This window comes from Rhipicephalus microplus, chromosome 8, assembly GCF_043290135.1.
Source record: "Rhipicephalus microplus isolate Deutch F79 chromosome 8, USDA_Rmic, whole genome shotgun sequence".
Taxonomy (NCBI): domain Eukaryota; kingdom Metazoa; phylum Arthropoda; class Arachnida; order Ixodida; family Ixodidae; genus Rhipicephalus; species Rhipicephalus microplus.
The window spans coordinates 106973025-106985907 of NC_134707.1; positions in this window are offsets into that span (position 1 = coordinate 106973025).

Consider the following 12883-nt stretch of genomic DNA (forward strand, 5'->3'; position numbering starts at 1 on the left):
AATTTCTTCTGCGTATGTATGCTTTTTCAGAAATAAAACTCTCTTAAACACGAGTGCTCCCTACGGCCGGGTTCATTGCATGAATGTATGTATGTATGTATGTATTTATGTATGTATGTATGTATGTATGTATGTATGTATGTATGTATGTATGTATGTATGTATGTATGTATGTATGTATGTATGTATGTATGTATGTATGTATTTATGTATTTATTTATGTATGTATGTATTTATGTATTTATGTATTTATGTATTTATGTATTTATGTATGTATTAGTGTGTGTATGTGTGTAAGTATGTATGTATGTATCGCTTCAGATTAAAAAATCTTAGTTTAAAGTCAGCCGTTGTTCGTATCTTTCCTTGATCTTGTCTGTCTTGTTTTTCGCACTGCTTGCTCCCATGAATACATACCCATACCAACTTGTTGCGCTAAATACTCTTTTGATTCGTACATTTCAGACAAGATACGATACACGAGACAAACGCGTATACAGAGATCGTTATGTTGCAGCAGCCACAGGATGTTCCAAGCAACCGCGTAACGGTAGTCGTAATTCAGCGTCGTGACTGCAGGCACCTGCACACAAAACGGCAACGCAGAAGCGTCAGTCAGTGTGACCGAACGCTGTTCGCACACAAGTGTTTCAGAGAAAAATCGTCATGGACTGTGAGCTTTGTAGGTTGACCTGCCACCACGAGAAGGAACATTTATATCGTATGCTTTTCACCACCTCCATGCTCATTTTGCACTTATAAATGTGAAAAAAGAATAGTACTGAAGCTGCCCCTGAGAGAAAAAACACAACCTTTTACGGCACTGCATATAACTACACGTAGGGCATTCCTTAAAGAAAGGAAAAGAGAGAGCCTATGAATTGTTTGTTGCATCTTTAGAAGCGACACTAGTTACCCCCATTATCATGAATATTGTCACAAGGTCGTGACGTGGCCGAAGACAGGAGACTTCGTGTTGGGATTTAACTGTTTATTTGGGCGAACCTGTGCCTGGTAAAAGGAAAGTCCAATTACAGCAGCAGTCTCGCACAGATAGCAGTCTCGGACTGATAACGGCGAACAGAGCGTTGGCCTTCGATCAACAACTACTGACAAGTGGCGAAGCGCGTCGGCATTTATACTCTTGCCGTCGAATGTTCTTGTGTTATCGCTGGCGGTGGCGTAGGTTCCAGAACAATCTGTACCGTTCGCAGAGTGGGCGTGATCTTATCGAAATGATCTACTACCGTCCGGAACCTTCTGGAAAACTGCAGGCGCGGTTTGCACTGAGAATCGTGGGGTGTTTTGGGACAATAACGAAAACTTGGGAAATGGAACGTGGCATTGTCTCCCTCTGAAAAAAGGCATCGTCCCGATGCTTTAACTAAAGATGAAGGTACAATAGTACCTTTAGACACGTCACGACCCCGTGACAATATTACCGCCCATTATAATTTGCATAAACGTGTCTTGCAATCACAGTTGCTCATTTTTGTGAAGCAGAATCATTTTTTACGTTCTCAAGATAGTGGCTGCACACAGAGAAAATGCTTGTGTCAAAGGCTTTAATTCAAAACCGTGAATGTACGTGCACAGACTGCTTAGCCAACGGTAAAATTTGAGACAGTAACCATGAACAGTTCGAGATATACGCGGTATTCACTCCAGAACGCATAAATACACTTATGGGTCGAAAGAAAACCACTTTGCGCAACTATTTTTTATGAGTGATTGTCAAGTGCGCCAAGGTTTTCAGGTTGGCACTTTTTTTTAATTTTTACTCGCCCGCCCCCGGCTATAATTTTCCGTCGCTTGAAACGTACCTACAGTAGCCTGGTTTTGTTTTTGTTTGGAAGCAGCTGTTGAGCATCATTTTATTACGGCTTCCATGGCGGGGACGGGCAACTAGTCGTGCGTGAATGCACTAGGACAGCCATCTGTGCGCCTCCCTCAGACGTCGCGGCTGTGTATAACATTTGCTCAGTCACACATTTGACGCCCGGTAAAACGAGGAGGGATCGATGGCACACGTTGTAGACTACGCAACGTTTTTGCTGCTAACTGGTGCCGGTCTTGCTGTGGGGTGCTACTTCACATTTCGCAAGAAGGCTTCACAAGCAAGAGTAGAAGAGATATTCTTGGGCAGCAAGAGCCTGATGGTGATACCACTGGCCGCGTCGAGTCTGGCAACCGCCGCCTCTGCGACGGGCGTCGTGGGCGTTCCGGCCCACATGTATGCGTACGGGTTTCATCTGGCCTGGGCATTACTGTTCCACATCGCGATGGTTCCGGTTGCCATCAAGGTTGTTGTGCCGGTGCTGTACCAACTCAACCTCACTTCTGTCTTCCAAGTAAGCAGATATTACTCTATCACCTTTCAACTGCAGTGCCGGTGTCTTCGACGGCTGTAGCTTCTGAAAACTACTCGACTAAACACTAGACATTAAGAATACCCCTACGCTTGGTAATTACGACACCACGCTTTGTCATCTTCCTGTCTTCATCCTCATCCTTATCACTTTTTCTCCTTTCTCTTTTCCCCTCAGCATAGTCACGGGCTCTGTACCCAGAGTAGTTCACAGAGTATAGTACCCAGAGTGCAGAACCTGTATGTGACGTCACAAGAGAATTAAGCTATACTGCCACATAATAACAGACGTTCAACGGCGTGTTTGTAAGACACATAATTTATTCAATTGCTTCTCGCTCTAATAACAAAAGAAAAAACTAAATTTTGGGGGGTAATAATGTCGAACTACTTTTTGTTGCGAATGCATCGACTGCAAGAAGTCTCGCTAGCTTCCGCAGCATTGCACATGATGTGTGAAACAGAATATAACTGCCTCTCTATTCCTCGTTCCCCCGTGAATGTATCGGTCGAAATGTCCTCACATGAGACAGTTATCGTGCACTCTACACCTCCACGTATTTTCTTACGTTTCCGTTTTTTTTTCTTCTTTTCCTCAAGAATACCCCGCCCCCCCCCTAGCTCCACTCAACGTATCTGTCTTTCTATAATATATCTAATCTGTTCTTATTTCAAGAGGATTACTGCCGACTACTGGAGCCTCACTTTTCCTGAAGAATTAAAGCCAGAAGAGGTCTCTCAGCAGCGTGGCATTTGGTGTTCATGGCGCCAATATAGTGAATATGTGACGATTGCTAGATACGTTTGCTAGATACGGGTCGCCGCTACCTATGTCGGATATTTCTTAACACTCGTGCGTTAATATTGCCCATGCGTGTTCTGATTGTTCCTAGGTAAATATTTAGTGTCAATCACCTGTGGCACGTACCCGCATACCAGCGGCACATACCTGCCCGTGGGTATGTGCCACTGTCTGGCGGGAAGTGTTTGACGATGTAGGTGACTGCATTGGGACATTATTCATGCCTTGACCAGCGCATCTTATTTGTTGAGCCATCTTACCCTCCCATGCTAATTTTGGTTCACGCCAAGTTAAGGGAAGACCACAAGAGAACCCATACGTAAGCGGCTATACATAGATAGATAGATAGATAGATAGATAGATAGATAGATAGATAGATAGATAGATAGATAGATAGATAGATAAATAGATAGATAGATAGATAGATAGATAGATAGATAGATAGATAGATAGATAGATAGATAGATAGATAGATAGATAGATAGATAGATAGATAGATAGATAGATAGATAGATAGATAGATAGATAGATAGGTAGATAGATAGATAGATAGATAGATAGATAGATAGATAGATAGATAGATAGATAGATAGATAGATAGATAGATAGATAGATAGATAGATAGATAGATAGATAGATAGATAGATAGATAGATAGATAGATAGACAGACAGACAGACAGACAGACAGACAGACAGACAGACAGACAGACAGACAGACAGACAGACAGACAGGCAGGCAGGCAGACAGACAGACAGACAGACAGACAGACAGACAGACAGACAGACAGACAGACAGACAGACAGGCAGGCAGACAGACAGACAGACAGACAGACAGACAGACAGACAGACAGACAGACAGACAGACAGATAGATAGATAGATAGATAGATAGATAGATAGATAGATAGATAGATAGATAGATAGATAGATAGATAGATAGATAGATAGATAGATAGATAGATAGATAGATAGATAGATAGATAGATAGATAGATACGCTCAAAGAAATTCGCCGAAGTTAGATAAGAAACGCTTCACATTTATAACCAAAATAAAATTAGATAATTGGAGTAAGTACTAAACGAATACCAAGGCGATAAAGACAGACTTACACTCGAAGTTTGCTTCAAAAGATTCGTGTTTCTCACCTCAAAAACTGTTGCATTTTCACGCTTTTTCTTTTTAGAAAAACGAACAAAATCGCCATATTTACGGTGTAGTAGGTACACCATATATTGAACTGGTAATACTTATAGGATACTCATTTTATAATCATGACATGCAGCAAAGGCTATCTGGCATTGGCAGTGCTGCATTACATTACTCGGGTGTATACTCGCAAATGTATATAGGCGAGAGGGTGGTTGCCTGTAGGCTTGCATGAATGTGTGCACATGAATGTATTCCTCGGAAGGGTTTCGACTCCTACTAACCAACTTTCTGGTTGTGCCACTAACGTCGCTATCCGACTCCGGTGGCTGAATTTTTGATGGAGGCGAAAATGCTGTAAGCCTGTGTGCTCCAATTCGGGTGCACGTTAAACAACTTCAGGTGCTCCAAATTTCCAGAGCCCTCCACTACGGCGCCTCTCATAATCATATGGTGGTTTTGCAACGTTAAATCCCACATATCAATCATCAATGTCGCTATCCGAAAGAATTCGGTTCAGGTACCCTCGCTATAAACAGCATGCATATATTGAGCTGAAGGCATGACTATTTACATATTGGTTTTTAAATTTCCCCGCTGTCGGACTGCGTGCACAATTCAACGTCGTTGCAGTGCTTATTCCTACAGCCGTCGGCGTACCCATTCGCCAAGTAGCAACTGAGGGCTTCGAAAGCATTATAGACCCTCAGTAGTGATGTGCAAAGTGCAGATCTGCTGAGCTGTGCGTGCGTGGTATATTTATGTGCGCGTATTTTTTGGAGACAGGTACACGCACAACATAAGGAAAATACAATGCGTTGTCCCTTCCGGCATTCCCAAATATGATAATGCGACATACATGGCAGGCCCCGAGACAACAAAGCTGAATATGCCGGGATATATGAGCGGTCGCGCCCGTGACTCGGAATGCGCGACAGCACACCCACCACGCAAGCGCGCTTGTAGGGCTTTGCGCACTGGTCCCTTGTTTCATAGCGCTACTATTCTATTTTGATTGCACATGTGTCTGTCAGATAAATTCCAAATGGCACAACGAGAAGATATAAGATAGCTCGCAGTCTCTAGATTCCATTTGTCCACGTAAAATCCGGGAGTCGTATTGAGCAGAATTTTGCGAAAGTGTCTAACAGATACTTTTCGAAGAATATAAATGTTGAGTCACGCATTTCTCTGCCAATCGTCGCGTTTAAACGTGTTCGCAGATGAATGAAGGCTTGACAATAACGTCACAGTGGTTACGCCGCTTCAGTGAATGATAACGTAACGTAATAATGATTTATCGTAGCGTGTAATAAAATGAACATACTAATTATTGCTAATTATGACAATCAATATAGAAGTCTGCATAGGCACTATTATAAATGGCTCTCATTTCGATAAAGGAAAGATCGTCATGGTCTCTAGGAAAAAGCCATCCGCAGTCAGTTGACGCCACGCTGATTGGAGGTATTCTCTAACAACAGACGAGGCAACACACTAAGCGATGTATCTTAAACTGGCTTATATCTATACTGAAACCGTGGCAGCCGGTTATAGTGTTTTTGTTTCTTCAGTCGCTCTGGGCTGTTTCAAGTGTGGAGCCTACACTTGTTTAAAGAAAATAAACTTCCAGCTCCACTCAAAGTCATTGATATACCTCCCACAGATAATTCTTCATGTTTTTTAGAGGTTACCGCCTCGTTCAGCAATTCTGGCCACACCTGTGTGTGCGTTTGTGTGTGCATCCGATTCCCTGCCTCCCTCTGTCTTTCTTACTTTCGTCTCCCTTTACACCTTTCCAAATGCAGAATATCCAACCAGATATTTTTCTGATTAATCTCTCGGACTTCCCGCATCACATCTTGCTCTTACTAGTTCGCATATGTGCTTTGTCCATAGCGCTTAATAATTAACCTGACGTCAATCAGTTATTGAACGTTTCGCGCAGTTGACTTTCCCAGACATTGGCACGCTTGTTGTCACAGGTCTCTATAGGCTTGAATCTTGAAAGTCCGGGTGACTTTTATTAAGGACTACCCCGTCGCAGCTCGGGTGAACGTGACAATTTGTAATGACGAGCACATTTAACCCTTAATGTGCGTACTATGTACATCAGCTGAAAACACGTTCTAAGAGTGACCAGCGAGTGCAAATGTATTTCACAAGTGATGAAAAGGCGCGCGGCGGTTCTCTTTAAGTGCAGCATATAATTATTCATTTCGCGATTCATACAACTTTATTTATTTATTTATTTACTTATTTGTTCCTTATAGGGCCCTGTAAATCTTTTCTGAGTTTTAAATGGTATAGTCCCACTATTTAAATGTTAAATGTGTTAAATGGGACAGACACACTTCCCGAATCACACACCGCAAACATCTTTCGGAATCCGTCAAGTAGCAGCGGAGCTACAGGTATTCGTCGCATGCTTCAGGCGTTTTCGCCCACTCCTCTCAGGCTAGCGAGTTCGCTGAAAGGAAGGAGGATCACAAGCAATACAGAATAGGCGGCCCTTCCTGGAGCATGCGCGACGATCCTCAATACTTTCTTTTCTTGTTTTTCTTTAAACGTGTAGCCTAGTTTTGATGTGAGTATAGGCCCAGCGGCGTTTTTGACGCCTGAATCAGCCAATCGCCTTGTGCGCTCTGAAATGCAGGTATATTACATCATTCGTAGGCGATTCCTTTGTGAAATTAGGAACTGACAGTAAATTCTAGGCCATGTGCTATGCTATAGTTTGGCTCGCGTGTTCTCGCGAGTCTCGACTACCGATCAGCAGTGTTTGCTGACCATGCTCAGAGAGTGTTGCCGGGCTCCTTTAAGTGAAAATATATATAAAGTATTGATAGGGTCGTTTCATGTGCATTTTTCTATTAAGCCTAACGAGCCCACAATCTTTAAAAAACAGGTGGTAACACTTTATTATTATATGAATATTAATCAATGACATCAAATACCACCCAATCTCTGTGATTCTATTTCAGTACGTTCGAATGCGCTACAACACGCCCATTTCCGTGGTGACATCTGTGACCTACATTATTCTGTCCGTGAGTATCCAAATAACAAAAAAAGACGACCTATACACTTAAACTCACACTCGCCAGAATGTGCGAATGCACACTGAACCGAATGTGTCACGATTTGTCGTGAAACCGGTAAATAGGAAATGAAAAACAAAAGTTCCGGGCCTCAAGATGGAAGCTGTGCCGTATATGTACCATTGTTTTGATCATCGTTTCTGTTGAAACTCTGATAAGTTGAAAGCAAGATGGCGGAGTATGGAAAAGATGATAGCAGCCGCAGCCAATTTTTTTACATCATTCCACCTATTCGCTAAATACACAGCTAATTTTATGTATTGTATTAGGTACATTGAAGGGTTTACTCTCCAAGTGGGTCTCTGCAAATATTTAAGTGCGAGCCGTGGCCTTGAACGTCCATCATGTTTTAAATATAGCACTTGAGGCCTCAGCAATTGTCACAACTGTAAACGCTTTCAATGCTGATTCATAAGAGTGTGAGCTGTTGTCAGCTTGTGCTGTCCTTTTATTCTGTTCACGGAGTCTGTCTGACTCTTCTTTTGCTAATTTTAAGCGGAACCTAAGAGCGAAACGCCAGCTGATCTTCCTGAATACGCTTGTCGCACTGTACGAATGATGAGTGCGGGAGCTAAAAGATAGTGATGCTGAATTGGAGCTCTGGCAGCCGGGTCTGGCCGGCAGGGCACGAAAAATGCTTTACAGAAAACATTTTTCTTTAGATCAACAGTCATCGTAACTTCGATACGCGATGACTTAGTAATCACTCTTCTTATGAACTGTAAGTTAATATTGCCGAAGTAATTCCCAATGTTGATACGCCTGATATTGTGCATAGATTCACCGTTCAGCCAGTACCTGTGTTTTATGCAGCAGGGTACGGAGTGTTCTGATAATTGTGTTTCGAAATATTCGAAAAATAAGCGAAATACTGAATTTTCGTCCATTCATTGCCTCCGTTATTTTTCAGTAGCGGAAGACAACTTCATGCGGCATGTCTGTGGAGAAGAAACATTACTTGCGAAAGTATTTAAAAATAAAACCAATGAAATTTCATTAAACGATACAGGTGGTCTGTTCAAATACAAGTGTTCTCACTGCAAAGAGCCGAACGCTGCTTTCATATTTCCGAAATTAGGCCTTTCAATGTTTTTAAAGCAGTGAAATTAGATTAACTCTAAATCAGAATGACTAGAAGCGCAACTGACAAATAATTTCAATACTACTTGAATGAGCGAGCATTCAGTAACCAGCCTTGATTCTTCTTCGCTTCGGGGGTGCCCTATATGAAAGCGTGCATATCAACCATGTATTCACGAATACCGAACGCATTGACGGAAACAGTGACGTTATTCATGTTGTCTGCTTGGCTATTGCAGCTGCACGCGTGGACGCTATTGTTTTCGCTTTTCGGTGAAATACGTCATATTTTATTACTCCGTAAACTCAATTGGTCAAGAGGCTCGTCACAGGAAGGGCTTCAATACACGCATTGCATTCGACCACCCATTTAATTCAATAAATAGTTAATAATACACATGTCCACAATTGTTGGTGTAATTATTCCATCGAACAACCCTAACGGGACCAGAGACACCTTATTATACGGTTGTCTGTCGCCTCAAATGTATTAGTTACGAAGACTGTGAAAAAATATCTTATTGCCACTATTTTTCAGAACTGTTGCACGCATTTCTTGAAGCACAGGAAGATTTATAACCATTGTGCTTAAAAAATGAACAAATGTGGCTATTTTGTTCCAAAGAAAAAGACAAAATGAAACAGCGAGCCTTCTCACGGCTGGCGTATAATACAGAGTACACTGGCTATGTGTAAGATAGTGTTAGCAGTACTTTCGATAGTTTACCCACTTCATTGTTGGTGAATTTTTCAAACAGCATGGCAAGTTTCACGTGGATCTGCTTTGTTGTCTTTCGTTTTTTTTTTTGCTTTCTCTCGTTTGTAATTATCCTGAGTGCACTCAATTTATATATCTCTATACGCATGTGGAGTTGGTTTGCCTGTTGTCAAATTACATTCGAAGACATAAGACGATTTTAAATGTAATAGTTCTAACGAGTGGATTGATGCAACGAGCGTCAAGAAACGGGTCTGGAATAGGACCGCACAGGACAGGCACTCTACTTTCGAATAAGCTTTATCGAATGTAAGACAAAAATTTGTATGAGAAACCAATGAAGGTGATGACATTGATGATACATTCACGCAACAACAGTGTCAAGACCTCATTAGAGAGCACATCGTCGCCACGTACCTATGTAGAATCAGCTGTTTGACATGAAAAGGCGATGAAAATCGTCTGAGATAATCGTATCACCTCATTCCTTTATTAAACGAGCTTAGAGAGCGTTATGGTTGTAGTGAATCTGGGCTTGTGCTTATGCACCCACTTGTCAGCACTCGTTTGTTACACGTCATTTTCATTCAGGCTTTGCGTTGAGACAGGATACGGATTGAGTATGGAAAGAAATGTTCACCCTCTAACATTACGTGATGAGTTGGATTATGTAGTTAGCGCCAGTACAAATACTACTGTATTTTATGGCAGTATTTTAAGGACAAATCGTATAAAGCAGATGTGCTGCATAGTACGAATAGTTTTGAAATGAAGCGCTTCACTTACCGGCAACTGAAAATTTTTATATGAAACACCCGTCCGTAACAAACACTTTCTGTTTTACAGCAAATGGTGGGAGCAATAGCCATCTTTGCCTCGTCCGTGGCCGTTTCCACAGGTGAGCTATATGCTGAATTACATAAACAGGTATCTGAACAGCGATGCTAAACTTCTGGGAGAATTTTATATATTTAGGACTCCTAAAGGCACTGATAACCCAATTGCCGAAACAGGCATACGAAAGAATGTTACGCTAGTTTCCTGTAACCTGGTGATTCAAATGTAATTCACGCTTTACACATTGTGCGTAACGCTTAAGGTAACATGCAGACGTGAGACTACATAGGCGTGGAACTCGGTGTGGAATAGAGTTGCATTGCGTAGCAGAAAGGCCACCCATCTTGTTTTGTTTTTTTAAGAATTGTTTTAAGTTTTTGTAATGGAAGGAAACAGAAGAACGTTTGCACTTGAGACGCAGTTCCTAACACAACAAGGAAGTGATTTGGTCACAATGTCCATAGAACGAAATGGCCATAGAACAAAAACAACACGCTAAACAGTGCGTCTACTGCACTACAGTGGAAGGCCTGTCGCAACCACTACTTGTTGTTACAACAAGCAACATGACACCTCCCACGCAGCTTACAGCAGCGTACATCTTCAAGCAGCTTACATCTTGAGTGAACGTTGTCTTGTGTACTTTATTAACACCGTGCGCACCCAACCTCCACGTTTAGGCAAAAAGCAAACAGGAGTGAACATATGCAACAAAGCATTAACCAATATCAGCAAGCACTATTTAAAAAAATCAGCAAGATAGCTTGTGTGGAGGTGTTATTACCGGGATAAAGTTTCACCCGGGTGAGTCAATGAAAATTAGAAAAAGACTAAAAGAAACAAATAAAGAACAATAATAATAAGAAACCTGTGAAGTTATGACAGCCAGTGCGAACAAAACACCGAAGTGCCGAAAAAACGAAATCACATGAGCTGTCTATGAACTTTACGTTAAATGGGGAAAAAAACGCAGATATGTATGCGTATATACGAATTGCTAGCCTTGCTATGGCCTGTCTTGATTGCTTTGCTTTGACCTTAATCACGCCACCTGGAATATATGGTTCAAAAGTCGGACCGCTAAAGTGTAGCGCACTTGAAACGACAACGCGACAACACCTTCCCGGAAAACGTAGCGCTAGATTGAATCATGTTGCCCCCATTAAACCTTTCAACACTCGCACGGACATCTTTCGGTGGTCATTTTTTTCCGGATGCTATAGAACAATAGAATCGCTTACCCCATTATGTTGTTAATAGTACTGATGTGCAATTTTCGACAGAGAAATTTATGCTTATTTTGGTCATGCTTGAATTGACTTACTACCAATTTTTGTTTCTTGTGTGCATTGCTATTTGAGTGCCAGTTGTTTTGGTTTTCTGTTTGTACTTAATTTGTACTCCCTCCCTGTTACGACCCTCAAGCGAGGGTTGACAGTATTATTAAATAAAAAATAAAAAATGATAGTCAGCGCCATATCAGACAACAAGCGAAAAAAAAACGCAATCAACACGGTCAAATACACGGGTTTTTAGTTTCATAGGCGTGTGTTAGTTCACGCATATTTTAGCAGAACAGCTTAAACAACGACGCGAAGATAAATAGCTAACCATCGTCAGATTTTTTGTGCAATTTTTCGAACAATGATTGAAAACTTTCACAAACGCTTTCAGGTGACTTGGCTGGTAGGCTTTCTGTCAACGCTTAACAGAATTTTATGTATTAGAAATTAGACTTTTTCTCAAAAAGGAACTGCGGTGGTTGTATAGGCTTTAATGCAGAGTTTGAGGACACTTATTTTTTATTGTTTTGTCACGTAGAGCAGAAGTGAAGAGTATTGACGAACAGTGGCAGAAAACGGTTTTCACCTTTAGGTGGATTATTTTGCGAAGTCTCTTATAGAAGTCCTTTTTATGTACTTAGAGTCGGGACTGCCATGCTAGAAAGAAGGCGTTAATGTACAAAAAGTAGACCTTAGTATTGGCGCTATGGTTGACCTGATTCTCGGTGATATACACCTTTCAACAAGATTAAGAAACGTTTTAGAGGTGCCTTAGGTTATTCAGTTATTCGAGAATTTCATTATGATGATAAAAACTCAATTATTTAAGTGGTGAGTAGCTTCAACCTGTGGTTACCTTAATCAGCTAAAAATTTCAAATAAATTGTTTGGGCGAAACATAAGCAATGAGTTTCGCTCTGAGTATTGAAATACAATTTATATACAATTCCTTCCGTTTCATGAGAACCACATTTGCTGGCTAAATGCTGCGAGATCTTAAAAACCACTCTTACGCTTCTCGTAGAAGCTTAAAAGGTTGTGAAAATTGGCATATGATTGTGTCATGCCATCGGTCCTCCTACACCAAGTCGGGGGAGCACACATGAGTAGCAGCAGCTTTAGCGCATAGGTTACGTGTCTATTAGACGTAGGTTGGTATGTGGGGTTTAACGTCCGAAAACCACCATGTGATCATGAGAGATGCCGTAGGGGAGTGCTCCAGAAATTTCGACGACCTGGAGTTCTTCAACGGGTCAGCATCCGAGTACCTTAGCCGCTAGATCACCGCGGTGGGGCTTAGACGAAGATTTTCCTGGCACCACAGTAGCCACAGTCGCATAACGTTCTGAAAAATCTGTCTTCTTATATCTGAGGATGATTGCGAAAAACAGTAATAAAAGTTTACTAAATATTGCGTACACCATAGGATCAGAAGAAAGCCTAAAATAGATACGGACTTAACGTTTTTGTGGTGGCCAGTAAGCTTGGCAAGATTTCTGGTGCTATGCAGAGAAAGGAGGAGCGAGTAATACACAGCAAGCGAAC